General features: G+C 50.1%; 1 pseudogene; it reads right to left on the bottom strand.

Annotated features, from left to right (window-relative positions):
• Window positions 1-17,795, bottom strand: part of LOC136331957 (leukocyte immunoglobulin-like receptor subfamily A member 6) — a 47,821-nt pseudogene extending 30,026 nt beyond the window's left edge.
• Between the last annotated feature and the right edge of the window lie 580 nt (window positions 17,796-18,375).

The raw sequence follows: 18,375 nt of genomic DNA, 5'->3' as shown, positions 1-18,375 counted from the left end.
GATGTTCTGCAAGGCTCCACCTCTCTGAACACTGCATTGTTCCCTCTGTGGTCACATCCTGGCTGCATTGGGGGTCATTCCTAGGCTGTGTCGAGCCTGAAACAGCAGCACTCCAAGGGCCACCAGGATCAATGCAGCCACGACCATCTGGATGAGGTTCCCCGCAGTATAGTCTTGGGGGTGGGAGGCTAGAAAATGTGAATACAGAGGTCACCGTGGTAGGGGCATACCCAAATTTCCAGGGTCTGGTTATCTATATGGGCTCCCACTTCTGCTTGACCTCAGTGTTCCTGTGATGTCTGAATTCAGAACCTGCTCTGAGTAATCTTGACAAGAGTTAGCAGTGACCAGGAGCTTAGTACTAGTGAAAAAATGATCTCAATTCAGAAGTTATTAAGAGCTGTGAGTTCTGTGTTCTGTCTGAGACGCAGACTCCGTAAACTATGTTCTAACAGCTGAGAGGTCCTACTTTACAACAGCTGAAGACCCAGGGCCCATTGAGGAAATTAAGTGTCAGGGCTTCAGAATGTCAGGAGCACTTGGGGGACAGTCTGGGACTGGGTCACATTCACTGCACTCACCCAAATGCTACCTTTCTGGGATCCTCATTTTAATCATCACCTGGAATTTTTCATGTATTTATTCTTTAATTAATTCACTTTTATATATAGGAAATATCTACAGTGGTAGATATATGTACCAGATGAAAAATATAGGTATATGTATGAATATTTGTAGATATACTTGTAGGTACATAAATTTAGTATTAATAGGGGAATAAATACCTAGATTGGCAAAAACAGGTTTATAGTTATGAATACACAAAAGATAACGTTTATCTGGTATTATTCATTATTAATTATTGTTTTATTTTCTATACAAACCCTTGTAAACCTACTTTTGCCAAACCCTGTATGTGTGTGACTACATATATGGATATAGAATATGTGTATATAACATATAAAATAAATCTGTATATATAGTTACACATACATCTCTTAGATAAATATTAAAATTACACATCATCATGTATATGTACATATACTCATGGTATACCAATATATATTGTATGTGTGAGTGTATGTGTGTGTGTATATGTGTAGAAGAAGAGAGAATGAGAATAAAAGAGAGAGAGAGATAAGTGGGAGAGAGACAGAGAGACTTTAACTAAACATTTAATAGGGAGGCACGTCCCAGAAAGCTGAAGTCAGATCTTCAGTTAGCAGTCAAGTCTTGTCTGTGGGATGTAGGGAGGGGGCAGGGGAAAAGGGAGGTTGAGACTCGGGACTTGGGTTAGTGGAGTCAGGTCAGGTCGGGAGCCCAGCAGGGGGAGGCATCATCATCATCACGCTCTGTTTGGACAAATTCTAGAAGGTCAGGTATAATTTCATGGATCGATGAATAATCATGTGATATTTATCCCAAACGACCTCTACACATGCTTCATCAAAGGTCATAATCAAGGAAGTCCACAGTATGGTTTTCAAGCCTTAAGGATCAGAAGGAATTCCCCAAATGATAATATTTAGTGAACACAAGTAGAAAATTATGTCAATCTGTTACCCCATTTTGTTAGAAAAACAAAGATGTAAAAAAATGATTTAGTGCTGGCCAGTTGGCTTTGTGGTAGAGCGTCGGCCTGGCATACGGAAGTCCTGGGTTCGATTCTCTGCCAGGGCACACAAGAGAAGTACCCATCTGCTTCTTCACCCTTCCCCCTCTCCTTTCTTTCTGTCTCTCCCTTCCCCTCCTGCACCCAAGGCTCCAAAGGAGCAAAGTTGGCCCAGGTGCTGAGGATGGCTCCACGGCCTCCACCTCAGGTGCTAGAATGGCTCCAGTTGCAATAGAGCAACGCCCCAGATGGGCAGAGCATTGTCCCCTAATGGGCATACTGGGTGAATCCTAGTGGGGCACATGCGGGAGTCTCTCCGCCTCCTTGCTTCTCACTTCAGAAAAATATAAAATAAATAAAATAAATGATTGATCTATTCTCATTACAAAATTTATTCAAAATTTCTGAATACCAACTGAACTGGGGTTTGAACCAGGGGTGTGGCCTCTTTCACTAACTCCATGGCTGCCCCTCAGAAGGCTTACAGAGGAGAGAGCTCAGACACTACTGCCTGTGTCCCCAACATACACATTCACACTCACACACGTGCACATAGACACACACAAACGCATGCACACAGTGTCCAAGCAGACTTCTCGCCATTTGCAATAGGAGAACTGGTCCCACTGAGAAGCAGGAACTTTCTCAGGCCATTCTCTGGGAATTGGCTGAGCCAAGACCCGAACTGACTCGTCCCCCAAGCACCACCTCTTCGCAGACACTCAAGGGTCTGACTGCTTGGTGGGACCAATCCTCAGAATGTTCTGGGTGTCAGGTGGGAGGCAAGAAGTGGGGGCTGTATTCTTTCTTCATTTCTACTGTGCAGCTCCTCCCCCAGGCTGGGCTACACCATCTCCCTCTGCCACGACCACCAGATCTGTCACCTGCTGTCCTTAGAGTCCCAGGGTCCCATGCCCCCCCAGCATGTCCCCAGGCTCCCTGGGAGACAAGCTGTGTCAGAGCAGGTGACACTGTTCTCTCTGAAAACATGGCCTCTGCTTGTCCCCACTCATGTCTTGGTCTCTGGGTGAAGCCAAGAGGACAGGAGACTGGAGAGGTCAGGATGGGCGTCTCAGGCCTGTTCTCCTTTGGTCAGCCTGGTTCTCCTCAGCCTCCCCCAGCCCCACGGGAACATGTCTGCATCTCAGGGATGAGGTGACAATGAGGCAGGAAGGGGGGAGCTCTGGAATTTACATTCCTCTGGGCAGTGAGGGTCCTCCCTGCTGACCCTCCTTCTGTGACCCCCTCACTCCATTCCAGCCCAAAGAGCCCCTGCGGACAGGGTCCTGAACTAATCGTGGGGACAGGGGAGGGTGAAGTTTCCAGATTCTCACCTGAGATCACCAGCTCCAGGGGGTCACTGGGAAGTGACAGCAGGTAGGGGGAGGTGCTGTGTGAGCCATAACACCTTTGTGACCTGAGGTCACAGCACTGATGGTGAAGGTGGCCTGAGAGGGTGCAGACGTGTCTTGCAGATGAAGGTGCTGGGGAGGATCTCGTGACCCCTCCCTGTGCAGGTGGAAGGTGTCAAACCAGACCTCAGAGTGACACTGCAGGGTCACGTTCCCTCCCCAGGGCACTGAGGGTCCCGGCTGGGCGGAGAGGGAGGGTTTTATGTACATTCCTCGGGGAGAGAAGGTTGTGATGTGTAGTCACCCCTCCCCACATGCCCTTGACCCTGAGCTGAGGGACCTCATCCTTCCCCAGGGACTCTCTCTGTGACTGCCTGTCAGCTCCTCTCAGCCCCTCTGGGTGGGTCTCCTTTATTTTCATGCCCATCATTTCCCCATTCTCACTCCCTCCCCCTAGACCACTGCCCCATCTCAGCCTCTGCTCCAGGACCCTCTCCTGGGCCCCATCACCACCAGGGTGACCCTGGGCACAGAGCCCTGAGCTGACAACAGGACACGGGGCAGGGCAGGTCCCCTCACCTGTGATAAGGATGTCCAGGGGGTCACTGAGAGCCGACCATGTGTAGAAGAAGCTATGTCCACTGTAGCACCTGTACTGGCCCCCGTGAGCCTGGTTCACGTGGCCCAGGGGGAAGATGGGGCTGTGTTGCCCATCCAGATGCTGGGGAGGTGTGAGCCCCTCGTCCTTGGTCAGAGCAAATCTATCAAAGTCAGACTCTGAGTGGCACTTGAGCATCAGGCTGTCTTCAAGCCGCACCAGGGAGCATGGCTGGGCCGAGAGGGAGGGCTTGCTGTGCACACCTGGGGGGAGGGGACAGTGGTTCTGAGGGGGACACATCCAGTGATGCTCACTGGGCTGTAGTCAGCGTCCTCACACGGTCCTCTCATACCATCCTGCCACCTGTGGTTCTGTCTGTGAGGCCATTAACAGTGACCTCCAAGACCCCAGGGCACCCAGCTTACATCAGTCACTTTGGACCCAGGAAACAGATAGGGTTGCACAGGGGCCAGTCCTCTCACCTGTGACCTGGATGTGCAGAGGGTCACTGGGCTGTGACCACACATGGGGGTAGGAGCTGGGAGAAACGTAGCATCTGTAGGTCCCCGCATGGTAGGTGCTCACGGGGCCCACAGGGAAGACGGCCTGCCACCTCCCAGCATGGAGTCTGGACTCCACGTGTTGGGGAGGGTCAGCTCCTCTCTCCTTCAGCAGATGGAAAGTGCCCGTTATGATCTGTGACCTACACGAGAGGGACACGTTCTCTCCTGAGGCCACCACAGGGCTTGGCTGAGCTGAGAACGATGGTGCAGCACCCACTCCTGAGGGAGAAGGGGATCTGTGTTAAAGGGGACAGTCACCCACATGCCGAGGTGTGGACGGTGAGGGTTGAGGTCCCCCTGAGACCACCTTCCACTCCCTCTACCCCTGAGGAGGAGCCCACAGTGGGAAGGGGACCTGGTTTTCTCCCTTACCTGTCACCACCAGGAATAGGGGGTCACTCCGCTCTGACAATATGCTCCCAGTGGTGGAATATGCACACTGGTACAGCCCTGCATGCTGTGAGTCCGTGGATTCAATGAGAAAGGTGGTCTTGATGCTGGGGTTCGGTGGGACACTGTTCTCCCAGGGGTGAGTGGTGTTCTCTCTATACAGACTGTAGGCATTAGCCTGTAGAGACCCCTGACACCAGATGGTCACAGGGCTCCCCATGGTGACCATGGGGCCTGGGTCAGCCCAGATGGAGGGTTTGTGGAGGAGCCCTGGAAGAGAATCAGACCTGAAATGTCAGGGGAGCCTTTCATCCTATCTGTTTCCCAGATGTCGCTCCAGGCCCCTCCCAGATTGGTTACTATTATTACAGACTCTCCGCTCCCCCAGCTGCCTAGGGGGTCACTGTGCTGCAGCAGGAGGTCTAGGGGAGGACCCACCTGCCTGCATCTGGCTCCACAGGCACCAACACAGTCCTGGAAGAGAGTCCTTGTGAGCACTGTCCCCCTCACACACACAGAAGCTACAGGCCTGGCTGGGCTCTGAGCACTGGGGTCAGGTCTGGAGCTGAGCACATCTTCTTCCTCCAGAAGTCCTGCCACATTGAGCCTCCCAAGTCTTGGTGTCCTTAGAAACCAGAACCCAGGGTAGAAGGGGACCCCATCCCTCTACGTTCCCCAGAGCTCACCGAGGCAGAGAGGAACAGTGTGGGTTAGGGTCACACTGCGTCCTCCCATGGTCACCAGTGAGCAGACAACGTATAAAATCCACAGGGTTTGGCAAGACAGTTGACGAATGCCGTGTGACAGGGACCAGGCTCCATGTGGCCTGTCAAGGGTTCCTCCTCAGTGGCCCCACAGGAAGGGAAGTAGCCCCTTTCTGAAGGATGGGCCATAGCGGACAGCAAGCCCTGGGACCTTTCAGATTGATCTGAGTCTCACCAGACCCCACGTGCTCTGCATCCACCCTGTGCCAAACCCACCTCCAGAGGGTGACACCTGTCCCAGGACACGAGGGTAGAGGACTCAGGGCAGGAGAGGAACCTTTCACTGCCTGTCCCAATTCTGACTGCCTTTTCTAGAACCTCTGTGATATTGTGTAAGTACTTCCCTTTCCTGAGACTCTGGACATGCAATTTTCCTCCTTCTCTCATGGGCCCGGCGATCGGGCAATATTTACTGAGCAGTGATCTCATCCAGTTGGTGCTGGACTCTGAGAGTCACTGCTGAGGCTGACGGCGTCTGTCCCTGGACGCGTGGGCTCAAATGGATGAAGACAGACATACAGATATTTAGATGCAGACAGTGCATTACTGTCTTGTGAGGTTACATGGTGGGAGAAAAATTAAAATAAGACAATGAGATTCAATAACAGGGAGAGAACAAGAGAAAAACAGGAACATCTGTTCCTGTATGTGCCCTGACCAGGGATCAAACTGGCAACATCTGTGCTTTGGGATGATAATTTAACCAACTGAACTATCTGGCCAGGGCAGTTTTCTTGTACAATTCTTACATAAACTTCTAACTCAAACTATATTTACAGTCAGAATTGAGAGGAATTCTTTTATTTACCAGGACAGGTAGAGAGAGAGAGAGAGAGAGACAGAGAAAGAGAGAGAGAGAGAGAGACAGGAACAGACAGGCAGAAAGGGAGAGAGATGAGAAGCATCAGCTCATAGTCGTGGACCTTGTTCATTGACTGCTTTCTCATGTGTGTTTGGCTGGGGACTTCAGCCAAGCCAGCGAGTCCTTGCTCAAAACAGTGACCCCCGGGTCATATTTATGATCCCATGCTCAAGCCACAAACCCTGTACTCATGTTGGTGAGCCCAGGCTCAAGCTGGTGACCTTGAGGTTTTGAACCTGGGTCCTCAGCATCCTAGGGTGATGCTCTATCCACTGCACCAACGCCTGGTCGGGAAAGACAGGATGTTTATTCGTTCAGCAGGTTGGAAAGCAGGTGGCTAGGATCAGTGGCTGAGGGAGCAGCTGAGGAGGGTACAGAATTTTTAAATATCTCAGTTTCTGTGTGTGGTTTGGGGTGGAGGGGAGTGAAGCTGACGGTGAAGGATCTGGTTGTGGAGGGCGAGTTTTGTGTACTGGAGCTGTGAGTTTAGCTCAGTCCTGATCATCCACAGCCTCTTAAAGATGAGATGGTGCAACCTGGATCGTGTTTGCGGATGGAAAGTGGTGGAGGGGGTGGAGCGGGCAGGCTCAGACCTGATTGGCTATAGGAAGGGTCTTCAGAGGGCGGAGAGAGGAGAGAACGGGAGGAGGGAGTGGGGCCTGGGTTGGAGGACCCGGAAGGAGGCTGATGGGATGATACAGCCAAGACATCTGGATCTGGTGATGGATTCAGGACATTGTTAAGGAGGGATCATGGGGTGTAATAGTGTGGAGTTGAGGATCCGTTGTGAAGAGTCAAGTGAGGAAATGGAGACTGCTCCACTCTCTTCTTGGTGCCTGGAGGAGCCCGTGGGGCCGTCACGGGAGGAGACCCCAGGGCAGAGGGAGCTGTGGGGAGCGGGTGAGAAGAGTGACCAGATTTCTCAGAAGAAAGCACAGCCCCTTGGGACTGTGGATTTTCTTTCCCCAAAACTTTCTTTCACTGACTTCCTGTTTATGTAATCAGCACCATCTTTTCCTGGGTTGCCCTCCTTCTAATCCTGAATCATTTCTATCTCCTCAGGTCCCTCCCCTGAGCAGAGCTCCTCCTCTCACACTGTGATTCCCTCTACAGCACTGGACAAGAGCCCATTTTGAAGGAAATCCTGATTTTAAAAATAAACACTGATTCAGGGATCTATGAGGCGTTTTATGTTAATGAATTTCCAGTAACAGGAGAATGAAATCAGTGAAGAATAATTATTGATGCAACAGACACTGTTGTATAAGTTTGTTGAAAGTCATGTTTTCACAAGCCCAAGGAATTCAGTTATCAATTAAAATCCATGTTCATACATTATGTTCATCATGTATCTATTCAATAGTAATAAAAAAGAGAAAAACACTGAGAGAAAAATGGCTTTACTCTCCAGGGTGTGTCCTGACACGGCACAGACAGCAGGACCTCTGTAACATCACTGCTGTGGCCCCCCCAATTTTCAATTCCTGTTTTCTTCCCACCACCTGCCACAGCAACCAGAGCACTCTCCACCCTTCACTCATCAGGTCCAACATCAAGATATCATCCATAGTGTGACAAATAGAGGTTCTGCCCAGCGTCAAGATGCTGAGATCCCTTTGGGCTATGCTGCGAAGGAGGGAGTGAATTTGTCCTGGGCAACCTGCCAACGTGTACCCAGGTGAAGAACTGCTCTTAATCACCACATCCATAGCTGCCTAGATATGACCAAAGGCCTGGCATTCACTCTTAGTAAATACACAGATCCCTTTCAGCCCTGTGGCAGGAGGGAGCATTTGGTGGCATCCTCTGCACCTTCTACCACCCACGTCCACCCAGTGTCTTCAAGGACCAGGCTGGGTATTAGACAAGGACACCATGGGCCCACCACTGCCTCCTCTAAACCTGTGAGGGTGGCATTAACCTCTGCATGTCCACTGTGCAGTACCGTTTGTGGTTTACCATGTCAGGCTTTATGAAACTGACGCTGTTGAGTAACAGACTTAGCCTCCTTTGTTTAAAAGTGTGTGACTATGCTTAGGAAGTTGATCAAATCGCTTTGTGGTTCAGCTTATCTTTAAAAAAAAAAAAGCCATATTTAGTTATATTTAAGTTCTGGTTTGTCCTCATGGCTCTTCTGAGCTGTGTTGATTGCTCCAAGGGTCCCACAGTTCTTTATAAAATTCAAACACCTCTTCTTCCTGCGTGAGATCTGGGAATTAAAGTAAAACTAACATCTTGAGATGTTAGTAGGTTAACAGCATATTCACAAACATCACTGGATGATAAAGCATGTATGCTTGTTTTTGTTGCCCCCAAATTTGAACACAATGTAAAGCGAGTGCTCATGGAGGAAGGATAACTGGGCAGTTTGTGACTTTCTGTCCTCTGCTAGTGTTCACATTTTTTCTCTCCCCTTCTCTCTTCCTTCTTGATGCTCCAAGATTCCCCTTTACCATTTTCTCTCTGGGGCAAGAACTTCTTGTGGCCTTTCATTTATGAGAGGTCTACTTCTGATAAATCCTTTTATTATTCTTTCACCTGAGGATGCTTTATTTTCCCTTCATTCCAAAGGATAATTTCACCAGTTACAGAAGTCTGGATTGACAGGTTTCTGGTTTTTTTTTGTTTTTTTTTTTAAAGTAATTGAGAAAAAGTGTGCTACTTCTCTCATGTCTTCATAGTTTCTGATGCAAAGCCCATTGTCATTTGAGTGAGTTTCTCTCTGTAGGTAATGAGGTATTTCTGTCTCATGCATTCATGGAACTTCTTTGTCTTTTGTTTTAGTAGGTGGGTTATGATGTGTCTTATTGTAGATTGTTTTTAGGTTATCCTATTTGGGATTTATTGAGTTCATGAATATGTAGCCTCATGACTATTGCCAAGTTTCAGCGATTTAGTCATTATTTCCACAGTAGTTTATCAGTCTCATCTCTGCTTCTAGGACTCTGATCACATGAATGGTAGAGCTTTGTTATAGTACCACAGGTTTTTGAGGCTCTGTTCATTTTGTCCCCTGGTTTATTTACTCCCTGTTGTTCAGATGGAATAATTTTCATTGTTTTATCTTCGAGTTTGTTATTTTTAAATCCCATATTCACTACATTTAATATGATATATATGACATTTCAGAGTTTCTATTTATTTTACAACCATCATTTTGGTCCAATGTATTTATGAAGATTTTTGTCCATTTTGTCTATATTTTCTGATATATTGGCATAAAATGTTAAAGTTTTGTTAAAATTTATTTATCTTTTGTGAAAGTATATTTGACATACAATATTTTATGTATTTCAGGTGTACAAACTTCATAATGTTCTGTTACCCATTTGAAGTGTAGGATCTACGTATATGATTTCACACATAGGTGGGATATAAAACTGAGACTCAAGGTCATAGATAAAAGTGAAGTGGTGATCAGGGGTAGGGGGTAGGGGAAGAGACTTGGGAGGGAGGGGAGTAAAGAGGGATAAATATACTGTGACAGAAAATGATTTAACTTTGGGTGATGAACACATAACACAATCAACAGTTCAAATGCTATAAAAAATGTTTACCTGAAACCTATGTACTCGTTTTGATCAATTTCACCCCATTAAATATAATTTTATAAATAAAAACAATAATAAACTGTAAGACCTGTGATTCTGTCTTGACAGAGGTGATGCGTGCTTTTGTATTTGTTCCATGTCTATTGTGCTAGAATCTGTAAGTGTGTGTGTAATGTTTCCAAGAATTATTTTTTGACCCTCTTTTTATTTTATTTTATTTATCTTGTTTTATTTTATTTTAGTGAGAGGAGGGGAGGCAGAGAGACAGACTCCTGCATGCACCCCAACTGGGATTCACTTGGCAAGCTCACCAGGGGGAGATGCTCTGCCCATCTGGGGCATTGGTTCATTGCAACTGGAGCCATTATTTAATGCCTGAGGCAGAGGCCATGAAGCCATCCTCAGTGCCCGAGGCCAACTCCCTCGAGTGAGCCATGCTGTGGGAGGGGAAGAGGAAGAGAAGCAGATGGTCACTTCTCTTGTGTGCCCTGACCAGGGTTCAAACCCTGGATGTGGGCTGATGCTTTATCTACAGAATCACCAGCCTAGGCCTGTGGGAAAAATTTTAGTTACAGACTCAATATATTTGATATATATATGATAGTTCAGAGTTTCAGATTTTACCCACATATGAGTGAAATAATATGGCTCCTGTCCTTCTCTGCTTGACTTACTTAAGTTATTGTGTTGTTTCAAATGACAGTATTTAATCTTTTTTATAGCTGAGTAATATTCCATTTATATATAATATAATATAATATAATATAATATAATATAATATAATATAATATAATATAATATATATACTACATCTTTATCCTGTCACTTGTTGAAGGACACTTGGGTTGTTTCTAAACCTTCTTCTTTTTCTTTTTAATTTAAGTGAGAGGAGGGGAGACTGACTCCCACATGCACCCCGACCAGGACCCAACTGGCTACCCCCACCTGGGGCCGGCGCTCTGCCCATTTGGGGCCATGCTCACAACCGAAATATATTTCACACTTGAGGTGGAAGCTCCAATGAGCCATCCTCAGTGCTCAGGGCCAACGTACTCAAATCAACCAAGCCATGGCTGAGGAACAGGAAGAAAGAGAGAGAGGGGGAGAGAGAGAGAGAGAGAGAGAGAGAGAGAGAGAGAGAGAAGGGAAGGAGAAGCAGACGGTCACTTCTCCTGTGTGCTCTGACTGGGAATTGAACTTAGGACTTCCACATGCTGGTTGATGCTCTGCCACTGAGCCAACCAGCCAGGGTCCCCTTTTTGTTTTCTAATGTATTCATTTATTATCATCTTCCCCATTCCATAGGTTTAATGGGTAATGTTTATGTTATCATTCATTTAAAACATTCTCTCATTTTTGTTTTGGTTTTAAATTCACACTTTGATTATTGAGAAGTCTATTGATTTGTTTCCAAAATGTAGGGGAAAATATTGGTTTTACTTGCAGAATCAGGTGACTTATAGGGGGTCCCAGGAGTTGCTAGGGATCCACATCAGGTGTATTAACCAGCTGGGGTTACTAGTTGAGTGTCCATGGGGAAGCTCCATGCCTTCTCAGCTCCCTGCAAGCACTCTCATAGAGTGTGAGGTCCTTCCTGGACTAGTGGATGGCCAGAGAAGCGTACATGCTGTGCCCATCTGGGGGCTCCTCTGATGTGGAAGAAGGGGGTGCAGTTGTCTCCCATCTGAGGGCCAAGTGGTTCAGCTGGGCATAGGTCACATCCTGGGTGTTTTCATAATTCCTGTCTTGCTGTAGACAGAAAGTGAGACAGAGACAAAGTCCCCTGATTCCCCTGTTGAAATCACTCAGTCAGTTATCCACATGTCAGAGTGATGATGTTACAATTTAAGTCAGATTAGGTCACTCTCCTGATGAAACCTGTAGGGATTTCCTAAACCTTGGGGCATCTGGATGCTTCTACAGTTCTGACTCTTATTTATTACTTATTTATTTTGACAGAGACAGAGAGAGAGAGTCAGAGAGAGAGGGACAGATAGGGACAGACAGACAAAAGGGAGAGAGATGAGAAACATCAATTCTTCATTGCAGCTCCTTAGTTGTACATTGATTGCTTTCTCATATGTGCCTTGACCAGGAGGCTACAGCAGAGCAAGTGACCCCTTGCTCAAGCCAGCAACCTTGGGGCTTCAAACCTGAGTCCTTCGTGTCCCAGTCTGATGCTCTATCCACTGCACTACTGCCTTGTCAGGCCAGTTCTGACTCTTATCCGGACACACTGTCTCTTGCTCATTTGACTCTAACTACGGGGCCCATCTTGCTGAAGAAGCAGTTTCTACTTCAGGACCCTTCTACCTGCTGTTTTTTCTGCCCCCTCTATGCCTACGCATTCTATCCCCTGCTCTTGCTTTATTTTCCTTTACAGCACTTTGCTCTCTAGGACACTGCTTGTTTGCATATTGTCTCCCTCTCCCACAGGTGAGCTGGAAGAGTGTAGAGACCGTGTTGCTTAGGGCTGCACTGTGGCCCCTAAATGGAGCCAGTAAACAGTGAGCTCCCCTCACATCTGCTGGTGAATGAATGAAGGGGACCCTGGGGACCTGTGGGTGATTCACTTATTCATGCATCTTCCTGAGACCTGGAGCCAAACAAGGTCAGACAGAGGACCAGAAACAAGAAAAAGGGACAGCATAGGAGGGGCTATGATGTCACAAGAAGCCAGGAGGAGTGAGTCACAGCAGGACAACCTGGGTACCCAGAAGGAGAGGTCAGTGTTGAACGCTCCTGTGAATGTGTAGACAGGGAAGTATCTGTTGGATTAACATGGACAACAGGAAGGTCCTTGGTGGCCTGGACAGGAACAAGGTTCTCACCCAAGGGTCCAGCTCCACGCCCTCCTCAGGCTGTGGGTCCTTCATGGCAACATCTGCTGGGACAGAATGAGGGTACATTTCCTGACAGAGTCCCCAAGATCTCAGGGGCTAGGTCACGTAGTGGTAACTTCTGTCCTTTTCACCCCTGACCTCCACACCTTCCTAGCCTACCTTTCTTCTCTTGTTTTACGAAACCCCTGTGACCACCCCTCCCCCATGGTAGCCCTCTCTTTCTTTCACAGGAAAGATATTCCTGGGTGTCCTTAGCTGGGCTGGAGCTGAGGGAGGAGACAGGAGTGTTAGGGACAGAGTGGGGCCACAGGTGGGAGTCTGAGGGTCTTGAGGACAAAAATAACCTGATCTGCCACCCACTGTCTTTGGGCTCTGTGTCTGTGGCCCCTGTAGGAGGTAGGACAGCAGCTTTTCTCTGAGCTGGTCAAGAGAGACAGTCTCAACTCTGGGAGGGTAGGGCCTCCCTCCCCATATGATTCCACAAGAAAGAAGGAAACCTTAACACACCCTTATGCGTATGTTTTAGTATTTCATGCGTTTGAAAACAATGAAAGATTACTGTACATCTGTGCTGACATGGAGGGTTTTCTTTCTAGATGTTCTGATGAAATCCTGAAGAAATATTTTTCTATTTCTCCAGAATTTTCTATCTTTTTGGTTTTTCTGGGCCTGGTGCTCTCAGTCCTGTCTTTTCGGGCCCAGGTCACCCCGTTCCCTACTCACCCGATGTCCTGACTTTGCTCTGATGCTGGTGTCGAAGGAGGAGAAAGAAGAGGAGGGAGAGCAGCAGGATGAAGAGCACTGAGCCCCCAATCAGGACGATCTGGTACCATTTGAGACCTTGGCACAAGTGACATGAATGAGCCAATGATGCCATTTAATGAGCACCTACTGTGTGTGAGGCACATGCTAGGGGCTGTCATCCAACTCCTCTCCGCCTCCCCACAGTCAGGCATTGGGATAGCTGGTCCCCCCGCCCCCATTGCACTGAGCTCAGAGAGGTTCACCACCTGCCCCAGGTCACCCAACCTGGACGGGGCAGGGCTGGGCCTGGAACCTGGGACTGTGGGATCCCTGTGCTGTCCTCATGCTGCCCCCCCAGATGGACACCAGCTTTGTGCTCTGGCTCCTCATCTGCAGGGGCCTGTCCATGTCCCATCTGGAGCTGAGGGTCCTTTTTTATTACCGCACCCCAGCATTGCATGAAAAATGGAGGGGCAGGGCATAGGGTAAACTCTGTATCTCACCAAGATTCATATTCAATCTACAGGGTCCCGAAACACCTCTAGGAAGTTTTAGTTGGGCTGGGGCCTGTCCTCCTGAGCACTGTGAGGACCCTTATATCACCTGACCTCACAGCAGCCTGTGAGAAGGATGGAACCAGGGATGGACCGACAAGAACCCGACACTCAGAGGAGAGAAGGGACAGCCTGGCCCCACAGCAGGAGCAGCAGAGCCGGGAGCTGACTCAGGTCTGAGTCCTGTCCCCTCTCTCCTCTGAGCTGAGTCTGAGCTGAGGGTCAGGACCTGGATGCCCTGGACTTCTGTCCTGTCTGTCCCTCCTGGCACAGTGTCACCAGCACTGCTATACAAGTATAGGCCCCATAACATCACACCTGGGGGTTTCTCTGTGGGCTCCCTCTTCCAGGAGCTCAGAGCCAGAACTGAAAGGAAATCTGAGCTCTGGGCCACGATTCTCTCTTTTTACACTTGGGGACATTGAGGCCACACAGGGGAAGATGTGTCCATGTCAGTGTCTCCACAGGTGCCTGAACCCCACATGACTCAGCCTCTGTCCCCCATGGAAACACTCACCACCTCCCCACAGATTCCCTCACTTTTCCCTCTGAGGGACTGACTCTGTGGGGGACAGATGCTGTTCATCAGTACCTCCTGGTGATTCAGGATGGGGTGTGAAGAGTGGGGTTTGCTTTCCCCCACTTGAGCCTGGCTATCCTCCAAGCCTGGGCCCCAAGACCTCCTTCTCCCGTGACCACTCCACATGTCACCTGCCTCTCTTATCCCTCTGCAGACTTTTTTTTTGACAGAGACAGAGATAGAGTCAGAGAGAGGGACAGATAGGGACAGACAGGAAGGGAGAGACATGAGAAGCATCAATTCTTCGTTGCGGCTCCTTAGTTGTTCATTGATTGATTTCTCATATGTGCCTTGACCGGGGGTCTACAGCAGAGCAAGTGACCCCTTGCTCCAGCCAGCAACCTTTGGGCTCAAGCCAGCGACCTTTGGGTGATGTCTATGATCCCACACTCAAGCCAGCAACCTTGGGCTCAAGCCGGTGAGTCTGCGCTCAAGCCGGAGACCTCAGGGATTCGAACCTGGGTCCTTTGCGTCCCAGTCTGGAACTCTATCCACTGTACCACCGCCTGGTCAGGCTCCTCTGCAGACCTGACCTGGTCGGGGGTGAGGGCAAATCCTTAGATTCCTTGGAGTCCCATGGTTCCCCTGAAGTCTTTCTCCATTCCTAGTGCCCTGGGACACAAGCCTGTCCTTAAGTGTCTGGGGGGCATTAGATCTTCTGAGAAACAGAGCTGCCCTGGGTGGGCTGAGCAAAAAGGTCCAGTGATTCATCAGAAGTGGAGATGGGTCCTGTGGCTGGGGGCTGCAGTCCCACAGGGTCGTGAGAATGAGGATATAAAGGGGGTGAGGATCTGGGTCTGACCCTGGGCCCAAATCACTCAGATTCTTTTCCTGCATTTGCTCTGCCCACACCCTCCAAGACCTTTCTGCTGCTCACCTAACACCTTTTGTGCCCTAGGTGAAGGGGAGGGAAGGACAGGTGTGGCAGGGTCCTCTGAGGAGCATATATCTTCTGAGTGACCATCTCTAGAGTCCTTCACTCCCCTTTGAGAACATATTTCTTTTGAGGACAGAACCCTGAGCTGACAGAAAGACAGGGTCAGTGTCCCCTCACCTGAGACCAGGAGCTCCAGGGGCTCACTGGGGTGTGACAGCAGGTAGGGGTTGCTGTTCTGTGAGCTGTAGCACCTGTAGGTCCCCCCGTGGGCTGAGGTCACAGGACGCATGGAGAACTCTGCCTGGTACTGCTGAGCTCGGAGCTCTGACCTAAGACGCAGTGGGGGATCGGCTGTCCCCTCCTTGGACAGAAGGAAAGTGTCCGTTGGGCTCTGTGACTGACACAGCAGGGTCACGTTCTCTCCTGCGGCCACCGTGGGGCCCGGCTGCACTGAGAGGGAGGGTCTGTCAGGGAGCCGTCCTAGAGAGAGGGAGGGTGGGTGAGGGGCTGCCCGCCACCTTGTTCTGACCTGAGAGTCAGCAGCCCTCTCTCTGAGGACCCTCCTCTCTGTCTCTGTTTCTCTGAGTCTCCCCTCCCCTCCCATCCCCTGTCTCTCTCTGTCTCCCTCCCTGGGACCCTGCACGTTCACTCTGCCAATCACCACCTGAGATCCCCCAGCAGGGCCTGTGCAGAGTCTGGGTCCCTGACTGAACCCACAGGCCCCTCACCTGCCACCAGGATGTCCACGGGGTCACTGGGGGCCGACCACTCGGAGGAGAGGTTGTGTCCACCATAGCATCTGTACCGGCCCCCGTGGGAGCTGCTCACAGTGTCCAGGGAGAAGTTGGCCTGAGAGAGCCCAGCCTGGGGCTGCAGGACAAGGCTCTGGGGGAGGTTACGTCCCTTCTCTTTAAACAGAACAAATCTGTCATAGCTGACATCAGAGTGACACTGGAGGGTCAGGCTCTGTCCAGAGACCACGATGGGGCCCTGCTGGGTCAGGAGGATGGGCTTCTGAGACACACCTGGGGAGACCAGATGTGAGTTACAGGGGCTGTACCTCCCATACAATGTCTTCTCCTGTCCTGGCCCAGGTCGCACTGTCTCTCTGTGTCTCTGACCCAGGATCCCCTGTGCTCCCCTCTCCACCCTCTCACATGGGGATCCCCTCTCAGCAAAGACCCCAGTAATTTGTTTGATGCCTCAATGTATGGATGAGTCCAGGATAAGACTCACCTGAGACCAGGAGCGCCAGGGCATCACTGGGCTGTGAACACACCTGGGGTCTGTCCCTGTAACAGCCATAGCATCTGAACGTCCACCTGTGACTGGGGGTCACGGGGCCCACAGGGAACAGGGCCCGATATCTCCCACTGATGAAGTGTGACTGTGAGTCCAGGGTCCAGGAGAACCTGTGTTCTCCTTCCTTAGTCAGAATGAACCTGTCAAAACTATCCCATGAGCCACACTGGAGGGTCACGTTCCCTCCTGAGGTCACAACAGGGCTGGGCAGGGCTGAGAGGCTGGGTTTGCTGTAGAATCCTAGGAGAGGAGGAGGCAGCATGTTAGATGGGCTCATACCTCCCTCACATCCCCCAGGGCTGGGCTGTGAGAGAGGAGACCCCCTGAGAGCAGACCCCTTTCTTGAGGGCAGAGCCTGAGGCTGGGACCCCTGAGTGTCCCCTCACCTGTCACCACCAGCTCCAGCATGTCACTGCGCTCTGACCAGCCACTGGGACTGAAATAGTAACAGTAATATCTCGCTGCTTGTTGCTTCCTCATTTGTGCGATGAAGAACTTGGCCTTGTCTCCTGGACCCTGTGGGTTCTGTCTGCCCACAAACTCTACATTTCTACCTTTATACAGAGAGTACTCCCGAGCCTGCAGGGTCCCCTGACACCAAATGGTCACGGAACTTCCCAAGGCGATCACAGAGCCTGGCTCAGCCCAGACGGTGGGTTTGGGGAGGGTCCCTGTAAGGAAATCAGGGGCTGCGTCACAGGACATCACCCACCCCCAGTCCCCAGCTCTCAATTCCAAGACCCTTCCAGACAACCCTCATCTGTCAGCCCAGAAATGCTATGCTCCTCCAGCTGCCCAGAGTGTCACTGTGCTGTAGCAGGAGGTCTGGGGGAGGACTCACCTGCCTGCACCTGGTCCCACGGGCACCAGCACAGCCCTGGAAGAGAGTCCCTGTGAGCACTGTCCCCCTCACACACACAGAAGCTCCAGGCCTGGCTGGGCCCTGAGCACTGGGGGAAGGTCTGGGGGTGAGCACATCTCCTTCCCCCAGAAGTCCTGTCCCTACTAGGCCCCCTTAGTCCTGGTGTCCTTAGAAACCATGGCCTGGGAAGAAGAAACCCCATCCCTCTACTTTTTCCAAAACTCACCGAGGCAGAGAAGGGCAGTGAGGGTTGGGGTCATGCTGCTTCCTCCCATGGTCACCAGTGAGCAGACAATGTATACAATTCACAGAGTAAAGACAGACAGAGGAATGCAGTGTGACAGGGTCCAGGCTCCATGTGATATGTCATGGTTTCCTCATCTGTGGCCCCACAGGAAATGAAATAGCCCCTCCCTGAAGGATGGGCCGTAGCAGACAGCAAGCTCTGGGACCCCTCAGATGATCTGAGTCTAACCAGACCCCACACGCTCTGCCTCCACCTCAGGCCAAACCCACATCCAGAGGGTGACACCTGTCTCATGACACGAGGGTAGAGGACGCAGGGCAGGAGAGGAGCCAGCTCAGTGCCTGTTCAAATTCTGACTCTGCCTTTTCTAGAACTTCTGTTACCTAAGGTAAGTCACTTCCCTTTCCTGAGACTCTACATGCAACTTTCTTCCTTCTCTCACTGGTCAGGTGACCAGGCAATATTTACCCCATCCAGTCAGTGCCAGGCTCTGAGAGTCACTGCTGAGGCTGACGGAGTCTGTCCCTGGACACGTGGGCTCAGATGGATGAAGACAGACATACAGATATTTAGATGGCAGACAGTGCATTACTGTCTTGTGAGGATACACATTAGGAGAAAAAGAAAGCAAGACAATGAGTTTCCATAACAGGTGGATGTCATGTAAGCTGGGG

This window comes from Saccopteryx bilineata, chromosome 3, assembly GCF_036850765.1.
Source record: "Saccopteryx bilineata isolate mSacBil1 chromosome 3, mSacBil1_pri_phased_curated, whole genome shotgun sequence".
NCBI lineage: Eukaryota > Metazoa > Chordata > Mammalia > Chiroptera > Emballonuridae > Saccopteryx > Saccopteryx bilineata.
This window is presented reverse-complemented; position numbering and strand designations above follow the sequence as displayed.